Below are 7,320 nucleotides of genomic sequence, written 5' to 3'. Positions count from 1 at the left end.
GGCTCCCAGAGACTGAACTACCAACCAAAGAGCAAGCAAGCATGGGCTGGACCTAGGACCTCTGCACATATGTAGCAGATGTGCAGCTTGGTCTTCAGGTAGATACCCAAACAACTGGAGTAGGGGCTATCCCTGAATCTGTTGCCTGGCTGTGGATCCCTTTCCTTTAAATGGGCATCCTGAGCCTAGTCCTGCAGTGACTTGATGTTCCTGGGGTGAAGGGGATGATACTCAGAAGAGGGCTTCCCCTTCTGAAAGGAGAAGGGGGATGGGGATGGGGAGAAGACCTGTGTGAGGGGGTACTGGGAGGAAAAGTGCACTAATATTGGGATGTAAAGTGAACAAAATCTATTAGAAAAAAATCTACATTCTGAAGAAGAACAAAGATAAACAGCATCAGGAACCAAGGCAGAGGAGACAAGGAATCTCAAAAACATGAAAAAGTGTAGTGGTAATTATTAAAAAACAACCTAAACCATGCCACTCTACCACCAGCTAGGCACCAGCCAGTGGTCTTGTCTGTTCCCAGCCCAGTACCAAGACTGCATGTTTGTCCTAGCCAAAGCCTCTTCAGAGCTCTGAGATAGCTCTCTTGGTCCCTGAGGGCAGCTGTGGGTGTGCTCTCACCAACCCATGTTCCACTGGCTACCTTTCCCCTGGAGATCAGTCCTTGCCCAATCTTCCAGTCCCAAAGCCTGGCTGAATTTCACCCCAGCTATATTCTTTCCCTTTGTCTCACCTGAGTCGCCAACGAAGGTAAACACCGGACAAACTTAGTTTAGAATCAACAGATATACATAATCACTGGGTGCAGAAACGAGCATTCTAAATTCACCAACTGTTTTATGTTTGAAATCTTCCTGTGGCATATCCTGGTGGATTCTGCCACCTGAAATAAGAGACCACCACCCCACCCCAAGCCACCTCCATCTTGTCCGCTTTGCTCCTGCCTCCCATCCAAAAATGAACTTCCTTTCTTCTGCATTCCCTCTTCTTCCCTGACCCAGAAGCCCTGCCTTCACCTCACCCATTGATTGGCTTCAGAGAGAACCAGAAAGTAAGCTATAATTAGAATGTAAGCTCCATGTGGAGAAAGGGGCCGCAGGGTCTCATGCACTAAAACTTGAGGGAGTCCAGAAACCCTGGTGACAACATATTGGTAGTCCTAGTCATAAGAGAAACCCATAATTCTTCCAGGCCTTACATCCAGCACATGCAATAATTGTGATGGTAATAAACTCCTGAGTTGAAGAATTGGAGAATACCACCCAGACATATCTGGGAATACTATATCTGCTGGAAATCTTAAAAGGGAGCTGAATGTTTGACTATAAGCCACTCTGAGTACCTGAATATATGGAATAATCAAAATAGTTACTAGTTAGGGAAGCTGAGAACATTCTATCAAAATGTATAGAAGGTTGACATAAAATAAACTCACAGAGATGTTAAGTCTCTGATATAAACCTATTTGAGGAGTTACATAGCAGGGATTTTTATATTATAAATTACATTGGTGTTGCTGGCCAAAATCCTCTGTGGTAAGAAGACACTGCTGGCTTGCTAGCCTAGAACCAAAGGACAAAATATTTGCTTGTTTGTTTGTTTGTTTGGGGATTTTTGGTTTGTTTGTTTGGGGGTACTTTTTTGGTTTTGTTTTGTTTGTTTGACTAAATCTCTCACTCTAAGGAATAAAAAGGAGTGATTCCTTCCTCAACTCCCCAACACATGTAAGAATAAACTTTGGTGATGACATTTGTATGCCAAGGGGTGCATGGACTGGGAGTCTCTGCAGCAAACACAGCCACTTCTAGCTCAAAAGTTCAAAGCTCATTAGTACCAGAAGTCATTACTACTGCTCAAGGAATTAAGTATTTTGAGTGAATGAGGCCTTGCCACTGTAGTCACAATTCGGATTGGGCCTGAGTCTTAGCCTGAATATTTAGGAACAGACAGAAACTAGACATTTCTTATATCCCATACCCTAATTGTCCAGTATACTAATGCACCAAGTGCCTCCACTCTCATTGATGCCACATAAGGCAATATTCTGTTACATATGTAGCAAGGGGCCACAGACCAGCACATGTGTACACTTTGGTTGGTGGTTTACTTCCTGGGAGCTCTGAAGGGTCAGGTTAGTTGATACTGTTGTTCTGCCTATAGGGTTGTAATCCCCTTCAGCTCCTTCAGTCCTTCCCCTAACTCTTCTATTGGGGACCCAGAGTTCATTCCAATGGTTGGTTGTGAGTATCTGCATCTGTCTGAGTCAGTTGCTAGCAGAGCCTCTTAGAGGACAGTTATACTAGACTCCTGTCTGCAAGTGCTTCTTGGTATCAGTATAAATAGTATCTGCGTTTGGTGTCTGCAGATGGGATGGATCCCTAGGTGTGACAGTCTCTGAATGACCTTCCCTTCAATCTCTGCTCCATTTTTTGTCCCTGTGTTTCTTTTGGACAGGGACAACTGTGAATTAATTTTTTGAGGTGAGTGAGTGGTCCCTTCCCTCAACTGGGAGCCATGCCCATCTACTGGAGGTGGTCTCTACAGGTTCTATCTTCCCTCTCTTGGGCATTTCAGCTATTTCCATCCCCATTGGGTCCTGGGAACCTCTTGTATCCGTGGCACCTGGGACTTTCTAGTGCCTCCCTATTCCCCACCCCCATTGCTACATATTTCTGTTCATTCTCCTGGTCCTCTGGACTTCTCTTCTGTCTCCTCTCACACCTGATCCTGCCTCCCTTTTTCCCTTCCCTCTCTCATATAGGTCCCTCCCTCCCTCCACTTCCCATGATTATTTTGTCCCCGCTTCTCATCGGGATTGAAGCATCTAACTTTGGCCTTCCTTCGTGTAAACTTCATATGATCCTTGTAATAGGATCTGATGATTTTTTTTTTAATTTCCTCAGTTTCTGTTTTTATGTCTCTTTTTATTTCTGATTTTGTTAATTTTGGATCCTATCTCCATTCCCTTTAGATATTGGGCTAGAGATTTATCTGTCTTGTTGATTTTCTCAAAGAACCAGCTCTTAGATTCCTTGATTTTTTGTATAGTTCACTTTGTTTCTAATTGGTTGACTTTAGCCCTGAGTTTGATTATTTCCTGCCATCTACTCATTTTGGGTATATTTGCTTCTTTTTATTTTAGAGCTTTCAGATGTGCTGATAAGCTGCTACTAGTGTATGTTCTCTTCTTAGAGGCACTCAGAGCTATGAGTTTTCCTCTTAGCACTGCTTTCATTGTATCTCATAAGTTTGTGTATGCTGTGCCCTAATTTTCATTAAATTATAGAAGGTCTTTTAAGTTATTTCTTTTTTTCCCTGACCAAGTTATCATTGAGTAAAGAGTTGTTCAGTTTCTATGAGTATGTTGGCTTTCTGCTTTTGGTGTTATTGAAGGCTAGCCTTTGTCTGTGGTGATCTGATAGAATGCATGGGATTAATTCAGTCTTCATGTATTCTAGTGAGGCTCATTTTGTGTCAGACTATCTGGTCAATTTTGGAAAAGGTACCATGAGTTGCCTTTTTTTTTTTTTTTTTTTTTTTTTTTTTTTTTTTTTTTTTTTTTTTTTTTTGTTTTAGGTAGAAATGTTATATCTATAGATATCTGTTAAATCCATTTGGTTCAAAACTTCTGTTATTTTCAATGTGTCTGTTTAGTTTCTGTTTCCATGATCTGTCTGTCTATTGGTGAGAGTGGGGTATTGAAGTCTTCCACTATTATTTTGTGATGTTCAATGTGTTCTTTGAGCTTTACTGATGTTTCTTTTACAAATGTGGGTGTCCTTACATTTAGGGCATAGATGTTCAGAATTGAGAGTTCATCTTACTGTGGTGGGAGAACTGGGTTCTGATGGTTCCCAGTGGCATTAGTTTCAATTGCTTATGTCCCTGTGCTTGCCTCTCACCATCTGGTTATCTCTGGTATTAACTGGACTTGCTTTCTCTGACTGGAGACTTTCCTTCCTGTAAGCCTGGTTATGATGGACCTCTTAGGGTTGGGCTGTCTTTGGTTGTGGGAGGGGTGGGGAGGGCTGCCCCTAGGCATAGTTGGGGACCAGAAGAAAGATTTATCTCTGCAAGAGACACATCTCAGAGGTCCTGCATACTTTGGAACCTGTGGGATCCTAGTTAGGTCAGGTATATTTGGTGGTGATGGACCTCTGGGAATCAGGGTGTCTCTGGGGGTAGGGAGTGGGCAATTTGAAGCACTCGATCTGTGCCCTTCAACTTCCTTTTAAAACCATGGAATTGTCCTTGATGATATCAATGACCTCTCCTACCTTTGCTAAGTAATGAACTTGAACACTTTCAAGATTTAGATTCAATCCCTCTTCTGTAAACATGGCACCATTCTTAGTCATTGATTCTTCTTACTGTCCCCAAACCTGGAACTTCAGCTGCTTCAACCAGAAGACCAACTTTTAATCTGTTCCAAACCAGTGTACAATCCATCAGCTTCTACATTAATAGCTTCAGTGATTATGGTCTAGGGCTTCCAGTGAGCACTGGCAATTTCAAATGTAGACACAATTGATTGAATACTAGAAAATTTCTTTTTACTCTAGAGAACATAGGCATCACAATTTTGACCTTTGATATGTTAATAAAATATGGGGAAATATATCCTCTATCAAATTTCCTTCCTTTAATAATTTATAATTCACCATTAAGGAGTTTTCCACACTTCACTGTGGTGAGACCCTTTTATCCAACCTTTTTCAATACATCAGAAAAGTAATGTCTTTGTCTATATTTGCAGAAACTATAGAAACCTGAGCAATTTCTTCAGTGGTTGTCATAGATTTAGACTGTTTTATAAGTTAAGTAATTATAGCAACAACAGCTGACAGGTGTCAATAGCCAGCATCACACCTCTCTCATTTCCACCAGAATAGCACCTTCTCTGATCTAGTCAAAGCCCTCCTTGGCAATGGAACATGCCAAAACAGAAGCAGTGGTGGTGCCATTCCAAGCCTCTGTGTATGTTTTACTGGCAACAACTTTAATAGGATTAACTCTCATATCTTTATATTTATCCTTTAAACCAACTGATTTTGGAACAGCTGCCTCATCTTTTGTTACTTGGAGACTTCCCCACCTCTGTTCTATAATTACTGTTCTCTTTGACCCCATTGTGACCTCTACAGTATTAGCTAAAAGATCTCTCCACCTTGAAGTCTTAAGGTTCCAGCACCCACACCAAATTGTACATTTTTGCATAGGCCTGAATGAGATGAGGAATCAGTGCCCAACCGAAACATTTCTGAGGGCTACAGGTGGGTTGGTGAGAGTACAAGCTCACAGAAGTAGGCCAAGGACTGTGAGGGAGGGAAGTCATTTTTTTCTTTTTGATAGTGTTATATAACCTGGGTTGGCTTCTAATTCACAATGCACCTGCTTCTGTTTTAGGGCTTCTCAGATTACAAACACTATTTCTTAGAATTAAAACTCCAATAATTCAGTTAAAAAATAAACTCAGCTGAAAACCACAATGGAAGACTAAATCAAGTGGAAGGAAGATTACTAGGATTCAGCATAATATTGATGAATTATTATCTTCTAATAGTAAGTCTGAAAACAAAAATAAATTATGCCTAGAACATTGAAGATCTTTGAGATGACAATAAGAGATCAATCTTAAGAACAAAGAAATTAGTTGAAGGTGCACATATATTATACTGAAAGTATCAAAGACATATTAAGTGACATAACCTGACAAATCTCAAATTCTGAGAAGTTATGAACATCAAGTTTCTGGAACCATTTAGAATGCCAAACCAACATAACCAGGAAGAATTTCTCTACATCATCTTTCATTTCAACTGGTAAGATATCAGAAAACTGAATGTTGATAGCAGCCAGAGGCATGCCAATTCAGTTATGAAGTGAAAGCTTGATAACTTTTGATTTCTAGGCAGAAAGCATAAAATCTTAGGGAATCTTGGAGTAGTGTTCCTAGGTATTGAAAGACTATAACTGCCAATCTGGTTTACTATTTCCTTCATGTTTTATACTTGAAATCAAATAAAAAAATAACTTTCCAAGGTAAGCATATACTAAGCAATTCATGACAACTAAAGTCAACATTACAGAAAACTTCTAATGAAAATAAAAAAAAATACAATGTATTTGAAAACATAGGAAAAAAACCCATAAACATAAAACCCCCAGAAGTTAGTAAATTGTTTGAAATAACCATGAGGGTGAATATCATTAATTTTCATGTTCAAGGACACATAGTGACTGATTAGGAAAAAAAACACAACTGCAAAAAACTCAAATTATCTATAAAATTGTATAAAAGCAAATAATAAAAAATGGAAAAGTATATTCAAGCAAATAAAATCAGAAAGAAAGCAAAACTAGCTATATTTTTACCTAACAAAGTATAATCTTAATCAAATTTAGTAAAAAAATACCATCAAAATAAATAAAGGTGTTTACTTATAAAGGTGACATTTACCAAACAGAAACAATGGTTTTAAATATACAAAGACTACATGTGGGTCTATTCAATTTCATAAAAGTAACACCATTCCTCATAAAATGGCATATATGCCCAATGTAACATCTAATTTTCACCAATAGACAGGCCATCCAGAGATTTACTCAGAAAAGAAACATCAAAGCTTAGCTGTGCTATAGATCAATCAGACAACATATTCTATTGAAAAGCTACAGAAAATATATTTTACCAGCAGCTCATGAAAGTTTCTCCAAAGCAGAATATAAAACGTTTTTATTATTTTATTGTTTGGGAATTTCATGCATACATCTTCAGTATAGCAAAGGACACCATCATTTGATTGAAAAGGCAGGCTACAGAATAGGAAAATCTTTACCACCTATACTTTTGACAGAGGGTTTGTGACTAGGATACATAAAAACTTCAAAAAGGTAAACACCAAGAAAACAATTTTCCTGATTAACCTTTGTGCACAGAAATGGCTGATAAAATAATTTTAATGTTCAAAATCCTTGGCCACCAGGGAAATGCCAAACTAAAACTACTTTGAGATTTTGTGTTACTCTAGTCAGGGTGGCTAAGATTAAAAACAACAACAACAACAACAACAACAACAACAACAACAACAACAACAACAAGGGATAGCCTCCCTTCATCAATTAGCAATCAAGAAACTGACTCCTCAGGCCAATCCAATAATGGCAATTACCCAAACAAGGCACCCTATTCCCAGGTGTTGTGTGATAAATTTCTCTAGAAAGAAAGAATGCACAGACACATCAAAGCAATCAACGAATGTCTATTTACAAAGGGAACCCATAGCATACTAAAGCAACAATTTCAGTAATTTC

At 39.0% G+C, this 7,320-nt stretch overlaps 1 pseudogene; it reads right to left on the bottom strand.

Moving 5' to 3' along the window:
- Nucleotides 1-4,226: 4,226 nt before the first annotated feature.
- LOC116087781 lies at nucleotides 4,227-5,341 on the bottom strand (annotated as a pseudogene).
- Nucleotides 5,342-7,320: the final 1,979 nt, after the last annotated feature.

Source organism: Mastomys coucha, chromosome X (assembly GCF_008632895.1).
Source record: "Mastomys coucha isolate ucsf_1 chromosome X, UCSF_Mcou_1, whole genome shotgun sequence".
NCBI lineage: Eukaryota > Metazoa > Chordata > Mammalia > Rodentia > Muridae > Mastomys > Mastomys coucha.
The sequence above is the reverse complement of the archived record's forward strand: the minus strand, read 5'-3'. Positions and strand labels throughout refer to the sequence as shown.